Below are 15545 nucleotides of genomic sequence, written 5' to 3'. Positions count from 1 at the left end.
ATGAATTCTCTTGATCCATTCTATGGGAGGAAATGGTTTTATTTGGCTTTAATTATAGTTATTTGAAGAAATTTCCCCACATTTAATTTGTACCTTTAATGCTGTTATACAGTCTTCTCATAAGCTAAGATTATATACAGAATTTGGGATTACCGTGCAAAAATATTTTTTCCATTTTTCTTTTTGATACAGGGCTCTATGTTTAGAGTGTTACTCATGACGTAGTTATGGATGAACAATACAACTTTTGGGGGGTGTGTGTGTTTTAAATAGTGACAGGGTTTTGCCATGTTGCGCAGGTTGGTCTTGAACTTGTAGTCTCAAGTGATCCACCTGCCTCAGCCTCCCAAAGTGCCAGAATTATGGGCGTGAGCAACTGCACCTGGCCAAGCTTTTAATTTTTAAAATTACTTTCTTTTGGGATTGTTGCATGTGAACCATCAACAAAGATATTTTTAATGGTTCATCTGCCTTGCTGATTTGTGAGGTTATGAAATTGGTTTTAGAGGATCCTATTGCTGTGATATTTCAGTTGACAGTTAAAGCATCAGATACTTTAAAGCTACATTTGATGATCCCTGCTATTAAAATAATTTTTCGACCAACAGTACCACATACAGTACAAACACACAGTATGTTTTTGGAAAATTATTCATTGAAGAATTGGTTGTGAGAGGAGTAAGAAACATTTGTATCAGTTTTAGGAAGATTAAGGCATAATCAAACACAGTGAGTTATATGTGGGATTTTTGGAAGTTGATAAGCATTCATTCACCAAATTTAATTAAAATTTGAGTGTCCTGCGTACCAGGCTCAGGGGACAGAGCAATGAACTGAAAAGTCCCTTTTCCCATGAAGCTTGCATTCTCATGGGAAGGAGACCAACTAAACAGTGAAAACATTAATATACAATAAATGTAAAGAAAAACAAAGTAGGTGATGGGGATAGGAGAGATGGGGTGTGGGGAGGATTGCTTTTATGGAATGGTGCTTGTAGAGGACCTTTCAGAGGAGGTAACATTTGAGCAGAAATCTGAATGAAGTAAGGGAGTAAGCCATGTGGCTGTTTGATAGAGGGAAAGAAAAATCCCTGCATTGTGAACAGTAGGTGGAAAGGTCCAAGGGTATATGTAAATGGATACTTACGTATGAAATATATTTATGTTTACATTAGGGCTGAGTGAATGTTTTGGGCTTCCTGTCAAAATTGAATCTTTATCCAGGGATTAGACATAGGAGCAACAATATATATCCTTTTTAAATGGATCATTTATAAACAAAATTCATATCACCAAAAGAAAATTGGCAGAAACGTACATGTAGTTACATCAGAACTAGTGAATATAAAAGGTAAAAATAACACCTTAATATGCTATTATACATCCATTTAAAAATTGATGTTCTACAGAGCAGGGATCTGTTTTTATTGCTATTCAGTCTTTATATGAGAACTAGAAAATCTTTCCTTATTGAAGGAAGTAATCTAAGTAAGACTTCCCACCCTTCTCAAACTGTTGGCCAGAGAGGCAGGTAAGAAGTGTGATAAAAGCCAAAGCACGGGTCATGGTTAAATGCTACAGCAGTGGTTCCCAAAATGTGTTCTCTGGACCTGCAGCATCAGCATCCTCTGGGATCTTGCTAACATGTCCATTTTGGGGCCCCACTCCAGACCAGCTGAATTAGGAGCTGCAGGGATGGAGCTTAGCAGTCTGTTTCAACAAGGCCATCAGTTGACTCTGATGCATCCTAAAGTTTTAAGAACCACTATGCTACAGAGAGGTCAAGTTGGATAAGAGCCAGAAATCCTCAATGGGGTTCCTAATTGGGTAGATCTTCCTTTCCTTCCATCGCTCCCTCAATCTTTTGCAGACTTGAATCTGACCTTAACACTTCGTTGAAAGGGCGGGGTCGATGGGCTCTCCCTCGTGACTTTTCTCATGCTGCTGTGAGCATTGGATATGAGGGAACCACAGGGGGCTCTAATAGGGAGTTCTGGTTCTCTATTCCAACTTTCTCTTATTAGCCAACTGGGTGAGATGACGTGAGTGATTAACTAGTCTAGGCCCTAGTTTTCTCATCTGTGAGCCCAGAGAGTGGTATTTGTTAATAATTAAAAGGTCTCTTCCATGAGGTCTGAAGTTATTATTTGCTTAAATATTGATGCATTTGAAATTTATAAACTTGGCCAGGCGTGGTGGCTCACACCTATAATCCTAGTACTTTGGGAGGCGAAGGCAGGTGGATTACTTGAGGTCAGGAGTTGGAGACCAGCCTGGCCAACATGGTGAAACCGTGTCTCTACTAAAAATACAAAAACATTAACTGGGCATGGTGGCATGCGCCTGTAATCCCAGGTACTCAGGAGGCTGAGGCAGGGTAATCGCTTGAACCCAGGAGGTAGAGGTTGCAGTGAGCTGAGATCAGGCCGCTGTACTCCAGCCTGGGCAACAGAATGAGACTCTGTCTCAAAAAAAAAAAAAAAATATATATATATATATATATACATATATATATCCTTGTTTAAATATATTTATTTGTTACTGTGTTGTTAGCTACTCAGATTTATGTGTGTTATCTGTGGTTACCAAAATTTTGACTCTCCAATGTATACTTCAGTCCTATAATAATGGAGCCAGTTTATTTATGGGGGCAGTGCTGTCAGGCCTTGACTGACCTTGTCAAGGAGCTTGACACTGTTATTTTAAACCCATCAGTGGTGTGATAGCCAGCCCTGATTCACAGCTTGTGTTTATGGTTTGATGATTAGAATCTCATCCTTTGGCCAAGGAACACAGCCACATTTGAAAAGCTCCTATTGTGCAATTCCTCCTGTCTTCACTGGCACCCAGTTGCCAGGCCTGTTGATTTTTCCCTCCAGCATCTCTTGCATTCATATGCTCTTCTCCCTTCATTCTCCCCCCACCCTGTCACTTTCTTTTATTTACAAATGTTTTCTGAGTGCCTACTGCATACTAGGTAAGGCGCCAAAATGGTCTGGAGATAAAGTGTGAGCACAGCAGGAGACAGAGGTAGATAGCCATTCTTGAGCAGTAGTTGGCAAATCTTTGCTGTAAATGATTAGGCAATAAATATTTTGAGCTTTGTGGGCCATTAGGTCTCTGTTGCACCTCTTGGACTCTGCCACAGACAATGTGTAAAACAATAGTGGACGTGTGTTCTAACAAATGCTTAGGCAGTGACTCAGATTTGGTCCATGTGTTGTAGTTTTCCAACTCTGTTCTAGAGGGTGAGGGAGGCCATTAACAAATACACAATGTGTGTATGTGTGTGTTAAGTTATAACTGCTACGAAGAGAATGGAAAGCTAGGTATGTTTTTGTGTGTGGTGGCAGGGGGTGTTCTTTTTTATATACACTGGTAGAGGAAGCCTCCCCCATCTCCAGACAGTGGGGAAACAAATCACAGGATACCTGATGGTTTGAAGGGCCTTCCTGGTGAGGGAGCACAGGTGCAGCGACCTGGTATGACCATGTATTGGGCTTGTTCAGGTTAACAGCAGGGAGCCAGCCATGCTGGAGAGAGCTGGGGCAGGTGGGCAGGCAGTCTGAGACGGTGCTGAGAGAAGGGTTGGTGGGGGGTCACCAGCAGACAGGGAGAAAGGGCTCCCCACAAAGAAAGTAGCTTCTGTGAAGGTTTGAAGGGGTCTGAGAAGCTGATCCGCTATGGGAAGGTAGCAGTTTGGTTTGGCTGGAGAGCAGATGAGATGGGATACTCAGGAGTGTGAGAAGACTGAGATTAGTAAAGTCAGCTTCAAATGTCATGCCAGAGAAATTTGACTGTATTCATGGGCATATTTTTTAAGGCAAGGAACACTGCTTGTGTTTTAGAAAAGGTGACACATGGCATTTTGGAGTGTAAGAGGCAGGTATGTGGATGGGAAGAAGGTTGAAGGCCTGACCTGAACCTGAGGGGATGGAGGCAAGGTGAGGGATTTAGGAGAGACTTCACCCTCAGCCAAATGGGGTCCTCTTTTGTCTTTCCATGTGCCCAGTGTCTTCCTGCAGTCATTGGTACCTTTGTTTCTGCTGTTCTGTCCTCCAGGGATGCCTGCTCCTCACTTTCACTTCTAAGGAAAGGCCCAAAGGCTTCCATCTGTGAGAAGCCTGCCCTGACCACTCATATTAGAAGAGTTTACTTTCTCCTCCCAATTTTCCTAACACCTTTTCCCCAGTACTTTTTTTTTACAATATGGGTCAGATAGGGCTTTTGTTTAGATGCCCTTATCACTTCTTATGTATTGTAACACTCTTGAGGGCAGGAGATGCTTTATTGATATTAGAATCCTTGTATATGGTGTAGCAAGGAATATGAACTCGGGGGTTATGCTGTCCTCCCACTTACTGTGTGACCTTAGGTCAATCACTTTGCTTCTCTGAGCCACCATCCTTTTGTCTATGAAAGGAGATAGGAGTTTCACCAGTCTGTGGGGATCTTGTGATGACTGAGATACTGCATGGAAACAGTTCAAACAGAGCCTGAACATCTTAAGTGTTCAATAAATGTTAGCAATTATTAGTAGCATTACTGATACAACAGTGCTTAACACAGTGGTTGATATATGGTAGATACTCAACAAATGTTTGACATAGGGGATGTGGTACCGGATTTTATAGTAGATGGTGTTAGATCAGACTGAACTGTGGCAAAGCTGACTACAACAGATGGGTTTGGGCTTTGTAATGATGAAATTATGGGATTTCAGATAAACTTATATGTAGCTAGATATCTCATTAATTACAGAGGAAAAGCTGATAAAATTTCATTTATATATGGTTGAAGAGCCCCAGTACGCATGCATTATCAGTATTAATGATGAAATCTTGCATCTTACAAAACCTTCATGTGACAGGCTCAAAAGGTAAACACTGAGGGGTATTAATTAATGTCCACAATGCATATTGTTTCCAGACAGACAGGTAGCTGTTGTTGTTTGGGTTCTCAGTGGCACTGTGAAATAACTACAGACAGGTTGTATTTGTTCTCTTATGAGCAAGGTATATGAACAGACTGTAAAAGGGAAGTCTCTAATGAAAAGGTGCTTTTGCTCTTGAGAGATCAGAAATTGTTTTTAGACACGGCCTTGAGAAAGTTGAAAGACATATAATTGACCCCAAATACCTCTAGGACATTTGTCAGTTCTGAAGCTATCACCTACTCATTATTTCTGCAGCTAAAAATCTTTCTCTTTCTAGTTTTCTGACCTTGTATCTCAGTGGCACAGCCACCAAGCCTTTGGATGTTGTGGTCATCATCTCCTTTCCGTACTTTTGCCTCTCACACCCTGACTAACTTTTTGGTTTTGCATTTTGGATCCACTCAGTGGTAAGCCCTAATTACAGGGCCCCACCCAATCACAAGGGGACCAGGAAAGTGCTATTGTACCACTGGAAGTATTTGGCGAACAACTGTAATGACCACCACAGTATAATGTGTACACGGTAAAGAATCACCCCACTTTGAAGCCTTTTAAAGGGGTTGGGGAAATGAGGAAATCTGCCTTCTGGAACACAGGAAAGAATAATGCCACAGGCCTCATATTTCATACTCTGGAATTGAACTCCTGCCCCCAACCAGTGACATGCAGAGGAAAGCGCCTTACTCCACCTAACTCTGAACAGCCCACTTTGAAGCTTTTTGACCTGCACTTTCTCAAACAAGTCGATACAGGTTCAATTTCCACTACCCGCTCCCCATCCATCTTTGGTCTTAAAATTAACTTAAAATGTGTGGTTTCTGGATTTGCCACTGCTCCTTGAACTACTAATGTGTGACTGCTTTCTCATACTCCTCTGTGCCTTCACTTGTGTTTCCCTCTTTCTTGGAAGACCCTTCTCATCCCACTTATCCAGACCCTCCTCATTTGTTAGTTCTCATTTCCTCCAGGAGGCCTTTCCTTGCCTAGTGTAGGGAATCATGAAACACAACTTTGAGGGCATGTGAGGGTGGTGACTGATGGATTAAAAAAGACTGGGGGAGGGTACTGTTTCTAGACGAAGGAGATAGCAGGTGTGAAGCATCAGTGGAAAGAAGTCCAGTGTGGCTGGACCCTCAGAGTGAGGGGAGAGAAACACCAGCTGTGACGGGTCATGACTAGATCAGGAAGGGAGGGCTTGGAGATCAAGGTGTAGATAATTTGGTTTTTGTTTTTATTATATTGGAATGCCATTGAAGAATTTTAAACCAGAAGATGTTAAATTTGCATCTTAAAATTCTCTCTCTCTGGCTGCTCTGTGGAGACAGGAGCAGAAGTAGATATGGGGACACCAGTTAGGAGGCACTTGGAGTAGTGGAGATGCCTCGTATCAGGCAATGGCTGTGGAGGTGGAGAACCATGGTCAGGTTCGTGCCCAGAAATCCTGTTCTAGTCGTAAAAATGTCTGACTGGCATAATTTGGTAAAATGGCCATCTGGAAAATGCCAGTTTGAGGGCCTGATTTAATAGACGTGAATGTCTAGAAGCATTCAACCTACTGGACTGCTTTTTCTTATATTCTATATCTCCTTAAACTATATAGATCTGGTAAGATTTCAAAGAAAGTGGTAAACATTTTCTGCTTATACATCTACATTAGGTTCACTTTTTTTTCTGTTAAATAGGTTAATCTTCCTCTTATAAGGCTTAAAAGGTGTCTGACTGTTCAAGAAGGAGGGTCCTTAACACTGATCCCCTCTGTGAGTTGGTGCTTGGGTGTTAATAGATACAGACTCTAGCACAGTTGCTTTTGGTTTTGTGCCTCTTGGCATTGGAAATCTCTCCCCTGCCCTCCCGTACTCTGTGCCAAGCCCTGGCCAGGACCTGACGAGACATCCTGTGTCCAGGGCTCCTTTGTGCCCAATCAGTGCAACGCCAGGAGGCTTCGTTCCTCTACTTGACAGAGTGGTTATTCCTGGGCCATATTGACTTCATGAAAATGAACATGACTTTCGGGGTGAGGTTGTACCCTAGTGTAGGCCAGTGTTTTGTGAAACATTTCCTAAAGTTGTGTTCTCTGCTAAAGTTTGATCTTTGCTTGGTAGGACATCTGTGAAATACCCAGACCCCTTATATCAGATTTTATTTTCTTATACTCACTGTTGTAATCCAAAACATGTCTGGGACAGGTCTCAATCAGTTTAGGGGTTTATTTTGCAAAAATTAAGGATCATGACCCATGACACAGCCTCAGGAGGTCCTGAGAACATGCGCCCAAGGTGGTTGGGTTACAGCTTGGTTTTATACATTTTAGGGAGACAGAAGTCAGGCAAAGACATAAATTAATACATGTAAGGTATACATTGGTTTGGCCCAGAAAGATGGGACAGCACAAAGGGAATGGTGGGGTTACATGTCATAGGGGAATTTAAAGATTTTTCTGACTGGCAATTGGTAGACAGAGATAAATTATTATATAAAGACTTGGAATCAATAGAAAGGAGTGTCTGGGTTAAGATAAGGGGTTGTGGAGACTAAGGTTTGTATTATGTAGATGAAGTCTCATATGTGGCCATCTTTAGAGGCAATAGATGGCAAATATTTCCTATTCAGTTATGTAAAAGGTGCTAGACTCTCAGCTAATCTCTTCAGATCAGAAAAGGACTTGGGAAAGAGATTCTATACAGAATGTAAATTTCCCCCACAAGAGACAGCTTTGCAGGGCCATTTCAAAATATGTCAAAGAAATATATTTTGGGGTAAAATACTTTGATTTCCTTTTAGGGTCTGCTATTTGTTATGTGACGTATGTGATGTTATATACCAAAGTCAGGTTGGAGTTGGTATCTTGTTGCTACAAAAAGTGTTTGTTTTGTCAGTTTTAGGATCTTTATTTTAATATTAATAATGGTTGGTTGTGTGCCTGAACTCCCAAGGGAGGAGAGTATAATAAGGCACATCTGACTGTCTGACTGCCCCCACCCCCCACCGTTCCCATCATGGCCTGAACTAGTTTTTCAGGTTTCATTGGGTCCCCTTGGATGAGAGGAGGGTCCATTCCGTCATTTTGGGAAATTTAGAATTTTATTTTTGGTTTACCCTGTTGATAGTATACTGCAGTCCTTTAGATGATCTAAGGTTGTTGCTGAGCGAGCTGCTTCTTTACATTTATGGGGGAAACTGATGGTAACAGCATCAAGTGTGAACATAGAATAATTCAATGTGATATCCCTCCTGGCTAATCAGAGGCCCTGGCAGACAGCCGGGTTGCCAGAAAAGCATTTATGCAAAAAGAGAACTGGTGACATGTGTCTTGGAAAAGTGGCATTAGATCTGCTGTCAGTATGTAACAGAGAGAGAGAGACTGCAACTCATACAGTGTGTGAGTGGAGGGGAGAGAGTGGGGAGAAAACAGGACCAGAGAGTCAGGCAGTTGAGAAGACAACATTCTCTCCTCATGACCAACCTATCCGTTTCTGAGAATAGGGGCTGCAAACATAGCATCCTGGATTGTCTCTGCTTTGTCTGTCAATATGTGTGTTTACTTAATATTCACACACACTCTTTCTCCTGGGGCTTGGTGTCACAGTCATTATCCTTCCATCGGAGACTGGCTGCAGCTTCCTGTGGAGACCAGCCGAGCATTTCCCTAATTGGCTGGTAAGGTCAGCATGCAGTTGACATGCACATTCCTGCCGTTTTCCCTTCCCCCCTTTTTGACATCTCCCTCTCCCACCCCCCAATATATTTCCTAGAGGGGAGGGCCAGCAGAAAGGAATTAGGAGCTTGCCCCAAGAAATGAAACCTGCTCAGGGTGCAGCTTCTCAGCCAGAAACTCATTTCCCCAACTGTGATCTGCTCTAAGCCCTTTGGGTGCCTCCATATTAAACTGATAGAGAAAAACAATAGTCCTGCAGTAAGGGAGCTATTGAGCAGCAGAGTAGCTACTAATGATTGCAGTATCTTCACATTTTTTAGAGGCATTGGGAACTCTGTAATATCTTAAATGCAATTTATGCTTATAAATCAATACCCACCATTTCTCTCTTCTTTCCATACCACATGCTGTGTGTGATCTGAGTGTCTGAGAACCTTTCTGCAAACCTTGGGCACTAATCTCTTGATGGTATGTTGTGTTGCTTTCAAAACAGTAACGGAAGAAAGCCTTTTACCATTTATAAATAGCCACAAAAAGTATAAGCAATTCTACAAAAAGAATAATGTGCTTTTTAGAAAATATGGTAGACTTTTTAAAAAGCCAAAATTCCACCATATCTGGGCATATTTTCAATTGCTAATTGTAACTGTATTGTTGGTAACTTCTGTTATTCTGAGAATTAGCAGTGGGGACTAAAATATAACCTGGTGTCAGTCAAATACAAGGCTTAGGAAAAAAAGAATGTACAAAGAAAGAGGGAAAAGAAAGAAAATCAGGGATGAAAAATCATTGTCCAGGTTGGGGAGTAGAAGACTGACTCCAGAGAGAGTCTGGGGTGTCATTCAGGAGCATTGGTGTCATGCATCTCTCTTCAGCCAGAATTTGATTATGGTCTTTAAAAAATAAAAATTGATACGCATTTATTTCATGGCAGACCCTTTCACACTCTGAAATACCACTAATGGTGACATGGGCAGTGACAAAGACAAAAGAGGAGTCAAGGTCCTGGGTGGTCCCCAAGCCAAATAATTACTTCAAATAATGCAAATAGTACTACCCACCTAAGGATGTATGTTTCATCAAGAATGATTTAAAAAGGAGAAAAAGTAGACAAAAGAAAGATGGGATGATAGTTAGGAATAGAGAACTAAAAACAAAAAGACTGTGTTTTATTCTTCTCACTATCCTTAGGATTCTGGAATTGGAACAATAGAGGCAGGACTCTGCAGTAATGTTGGAACTCCCTCCTTGAGGATAGAGGAGGAAGTCCAGATAACCTTTGCTTTCCTTCTTGGTTTACACACCAGATCCCTTAGATTCCTTCGGTTTCTGTTCCTGTTCCCAGTTCATTTGGTCTGAGGGGGAGCTTTTTGGAGTAGTCTTGTTTCTTAACAAGAAATGCTCCTATGATTCTAACCCCTGGCTGTTCTTGGGAGTCACTTGGACAGCGCAGGGTGAAAGGTCAGGGATTAGCATTGAAAAAACCCAGGTAGTTCTCATACACCCTCAGAAGCGGGCACCCTGTGGGGGCCATGGACAGCATATCCCATATGGAGTTGGTAGCCTCCAGCTGCTGCCACCCATGTTGGTTAAGGGACTGGTGGCCACTTGCTTCTGGGGGCCGAGGGCCCTTGCCTCCCAACTCCATCAGCTGGACTTGCGAAGATCTTGCATCCTGCTTATACAGTGTCAGGGTGGGGACTGAGAACTTTGCTGGCATACATTGGGGTGCAGCAATAGTACCCAGAAGGCCCCACTTGGGCAGCCTTCACCAGGTACCCTCAGCTGCTCTGGCCCCAGGCACCGAGTATTTCTGTGGTTCAGATGGCAGACAATGCTATATACAAAGTATCAGTGAGAAGCAGGGCATGCCAGCCCTCTGATACCCCAGGGAACACTCAGTTGGGGGATCCCTGAGGTTGTGTGCCCACTGTGTGTTATAAACAAGGAAAGCAGGAAGTGGATTTTGACCTCCAGTTTGGGGCCTTTTGTCTGGTATAGCATGGTCAACACTTCTCCACTGGTTTGTTTATATGTAAAACTAGCAGAACTGGGTAGTTGTAGGAGAGGACAGGTTGGAAGGTAATGTGTTGGAATGATAGCAGGGCACCAGTTCTGGACCAGATTCTTGGCACAAATTGAACTTCACAACAAATCTGTGAGGAAGATGGAGTTGTCCCTTCATGCCCTCCATTAGAAGAGGAAGCTGGGCACAGAGAGTTAAGAAACTTTTCCAAATTTGTGTGAGTATTAAGAAGTGGGAACTGAGATTGGAACTCAGGCTTGCTTGACACAGAATCTGTGGCTTCCTTACCATTTTGGGTAAGGATTTTTAAGAAGAGAAAGGTAGCTCCTTCACATGTTTAAAGATGACTTCTGTTACGGAAGATGGCCTGTTGACCTCAACAAGATGCGTAAGGTCAGGAAATGGAAACAGTACTGAAGTTTATACAATGAAGAGTGCAAGCCCCTCCTCACCCTGTCCACACTCCATCCTCCTAACTGCTGTCTCCGAAGGTAATCATTATTGATGATTTTTTTCTAAATCTATATGAAAATATGCATATTAACATATATTGATACACAGACCCAGAAGTATAATCCTTTTTTTTTTTTTTTAAACCTATACCAAAGATAGACTAGAATACTCCACACACTGGAGGCAGGATAGCACATTTGCAAACATGGGCTCCACAGCCAGATGGCTTGGGTTCAAATTCTGCCTCTTCTGCTTACCATGTTTAAGGCATTGGGCTAGTTACCCCCCATTCCTCAGTTTTTTCATCTGCAGTATGGATTCTTCTGATTGAATCTGATAATGTTAATAACTTGGAACAATGGCTGCTACTTAATAAATACAGGATGAATGCAAGCCACTGATACCTTGCATCCTGCTTTTTTAAAACTTAAGACAATGTGAGAGGTACATCAGCCCTTATTTTTTCCCTTAAAAAAGAAATGAATTTAGCAAATTACCAAATTGTATCCTATTGTTATCTTTCAGTTCTGCAGAACCTGGTTAGCGCAAAACCGAGACACTGATTGTGTACAGGTTAGGCTAGAATTTTATGGTAGGAATGAGACCTTAACTATCCATATGGTGCTTTATACACAATACAACTCTAATCCCAGGGACTGCCCTGCAAATGAAATCCATGTCACTCTCTACAGGAAAAAGGGAGTGTGAATGGATCTGAGTACACCTAAGCCATTGTGGGGGAAATACTTTGAGCACCCCACCCCCTCTTCAGCTGAAGGTAGCAAGCCATTCTTGCTACCGTATACTTTAAAAGTATAAAGTATACTTTATACTTTTAAAGCGTCTAGGTACATTTTATTTGATCTTTCAAGCCAGTCTGTGGTGCAATTGGGCAGATATTATTAATTTGTTTTGCAAATAAGGACATCCAGTTTGAAAGTGATTCAGCAGACTTGCCGACAGTCACATAGCCTTTGTGGAGACCTGTAAGGATGCTTGGTAGAGTACCATAAAGCCTCTCTTTTTGATGTGGCAGATAACCCTGTGGGCCACCCACTGTGGGAATGGCTTGCTACCTTCAACTGAAGAGGGGCTGGGGTGCTGAAAGTATTTCTCCCACAATGGCTTAGGTGTACTCAGATCCATTGACACTCCCTTTTTCCTGTAGAGAGTGACATGGATTTCATTTGCAGGGCAGTCCCTGGGATTAGACTGCCCAGGGGCCACTGAACAGATAAAATCAGAAAGGGTGTATGGTGCAGTTGTGCAGTGAAACGAGCCGTGAACCAGAAGGCAGGAAATGCGGAGTCTCAGCATCTTCATTGTTTAAAATGATGACTTGGTATTAGATGTTGTCTAGGATTATAGATGAAGATTTAGGGCCAGAGAGATTAAGTGGCAGTTCCAGGTCACCCCGTTAGTTAATAGCAGAGCCAGGACTAAATAGGGAGGATTTGTAATAAGAGAATTAGTAATAAGAGCTAGTAGTGTCCTTTCTCCAACTCAGGCAGCCAGCTATCAGCAGTTGTGTTCCTTTGGTAAGACAAACTTCACTATGGTGCTATTCAGTAAAATATGATAAGAACCAAATCTGTAATTTTAAAATTTCCAGCTAGTTGCGTTTAAAAAGTAAAAAGGATGATTTTAATAATATTTTTTATTTAATTCAATATATCTAAAATATTATTTCAACATGTAATCAATAAAAAATTAGCAATTTTGTTTTTATGTGGTCTTCAAAATCCAGTGTGTATTTTATATTTATAGTACATCTCAATTTGGACCAGCTGCATTTCAAGGACTTAGCAGCCACACGTGGCTAGTGGCTGCCGTATTGGACTGCACGACTCTCAGGTTAAGGGCTGGTTGAACACATACTGTTCAAGTTGCTTTGAAACATTTCACTATGCATTTGCCACTATTTCACTGTACATTTTGGTTAAACCTTCTTGGAATGGAAAAACTATGAACTTTGGTTTAAGAATGATGCAAGAAAACCTAAGTTTTCAAAACTTGTGATTTAGAAGTTGGTGATTCACGTAAGATAATTCATTATGTATACTTTAAAGAATTCTTTTAGCACATTTGTATTTCATTCTAATGTATCAACTAACCAAAAAATGCAAGGAATTAAGAAGTTTTACTGGAAGCTTTGTTATTTGAGTATTAAGTCCAACCATTTCAGGAATAAAAGTGTCAACGTTAAAATCTGATTTGATTAAAAATTTGATTTTATCAAAACTTCTAGGTGGGTATTGATTACTGACGGAGGGTTAACCTGAATGGTGTTTTAAATCAGTGAGCTTGTTGAAGAGTGAGCTGTCAGGAGAAATGGGTTCTAGCCTCCACTGTGGTTATTAATCAACTCTGGGGCAAGTTTCTTATGTTAGATCTATTTTATTATTTATATAGCAATATCCCAAATCACTTCATTTGTTAAAAATGAGTTTGGATATAACCATGGAAAAGTGGTTTTCAGATATACATTCCTTCCTGCTCAAGAATACAGATCTTTATTTGTAATAATCTTTCTTTGGGAAAGCCAAGTGCATCTAGAATTATTTTAACTTCTCACATCTTTCTCCCCCAAGATTTTTTATTTTTTTTGAGTCAGAGTCTCACTCTGACACCAAGGCTGGAGTACAGTGGCACAATCTTGGCCTACTGCAACCTCTGCCTCCTGGGTTCAAGTGATTCTCCTGCTTCAGGCTCCAAAGTAGCTGGGACTACAGGCGTGTGCCACCATGCTTGGCTAATTTTTTATATTTTTAGTAGAGACGGGGTTTCACTGTGTTAGCCAGAATGGTCTCAATCTCCTGACTTCGTGATGTGCCTGCCTTGGCCTCGAAAAGTGCTGGGATTACGGGCGTGAGCCACCGTGTCCAGCCTTCTCCCCCAATATTTTATAGCATCTTTTTAAAGGACTATAATGTCCAAATATTAGAACAAAATGAAAAGGGATGAACAGAAACAAAATGAATTCATAGTGGAGGCAGCATGTAGTGAAAATGTACGGTAGAACTGCAGTGAACATGAAGAATGGTTTGACTGGACAACCAAACCCCATTGCTAATCCAGTTCTGCTTGCCCGCTTCCCTCCCTCTCTCCCTTTCTGTTACTTGCGAGATGTTTACGGTAGGCACAGTGCTTCTTTTTGTAGCTAAAGTTTGTAGTTTATAATTCTTTTCTTTTTTTTGAGACAGGATCTCACTCTGTCACCCAAGCTGGAGTGCAGTGGTGCGATCATAGCTCACTGCAGCCTCGAACTCTTGGGCTTTCAAATTATCTCCCCAACCCAGCCTCCAGAGTAGTTAGGGCTACAGGTGCATGTCACCATGCCTGGCTAATTTTTAAATTTTTTGTAGAGATGGGATCTTGCAGTGTTGCCTAGGCTGGTCTTGAATTTCTTGCCTCAAGTGATTCTCCCACGTTTGCGTCCCAAAGTGCTGGGATTACAGGTGTGAGCCACTGCACCCAGTCTAGGTTGCAATTCTTATCACAAGAGAAACAAGTATGTCTTACTGAGTAGGTACAGGTAGTTTTGACATTGCTATATCCTTAAAGGTAGTTTTAGAAGATATTTGTTTCTTAGAATCATTTAATTTAAACATGAGTAGTTTGTTCTTTATAGAAGTCTTGTTTGAGTATATAATGTCTTGAATTTTTTTTAACAAAGCCTTTTCTAATCATCCTAGTGAGAAATGTTGTTCGTTATTTTGAGTCTTAATATCTTGTCCAGGAGAGACCATGCACTTAGAAGGCCAGGGCTTATATCTGGGTTTTAGCACTTGGCTTTTGCAACTCACTCAGCTGAGTTTTCTCAGCCTTGTTTTCCCTATTTGTGAAATTGAGATTACTCTTGCCTTGTGGGGACACAATTGTGAGGTTTGTAAGATTTAGTACTTCAGTGTTAAAGGTCTCTAGTGCAGTCGTGAGGGTTAAATGAAGTGTTACGTCTCCAGCACAGTGTGCTTGGTAGGTGATCAGTGAATATTTTTTGAATGAATCCTGAGTTCAATTTGTTAAATGATTAAAGGATTCTGTGATGACTGTTATTGCTCTGCTGCCTATGAAGATTTGGTTGAATGTAGAACTTACATGGTGTAGATGTGTAAATGGCTACAGTCATTTGATTGATTCTTAAAAGTAGAGAAGCAGGGAAAGGAATAAAGGAAGTAGTAATGACAACAGAAGAGGGTGGGCGAGTTCAGGAGAGTGCTGGCATTTTGCAGTGTGAACTGCCACACATTACGTCCTTTTTAGGAGTGCTGAAGTAAGGAATGGTAAATGAAATAGCAGCGCACTGGAACAAGACACTGCAGAGGCATGATAGGTTGAGAGAGCTTACAAAGACAAAAGCCCATTGGTAGAACTTTTGTTCTAATAGCAGCCTTTCCTTTTTATATTTTATAGAAATTTCAGATGGAAAAGAAGTGGTTTTTACTAAAATTATTTTGAATTACTGCTTAACCCATA

The 15545-nt window shown here is 41.4% G+C and overlaps 1 protein-coding gene across 3 annotated transcripts in view; it reads left to right on the top strand.

Annotated features, from left to right (window-relative positions):
- EPB41L4A (erythrocyte membrane protein band 4.1 like 4A) overlaps positions 1 to 15545 on the top strand; it is a 263496-nt gene that overhangs the window by 76881 nt on the left and 171070 nt on the right. The gene's annotated exons all lie outside the window — the stretch shown is intronic.

Source organism: Pongo abelii, chromosome 4 (assembly GCF_028885655.2).
Source record: "Pongo abelii isolate AG06213 chromosome 4, NHGRI_mPonAbe1-v2.0_pri, whole genome shotgun sequence".
Lineage (NCBI taxonomy): Eukaryota > Metazoa > Chordata > Mammalia > Primates > Hominidae > Pongo > Pongo abelii.
The sequence above is the reverse complement of the archived record's forward strand: the minus strand, read 5'-3'. Positions and strand labels throughout refer to the sequence as shown.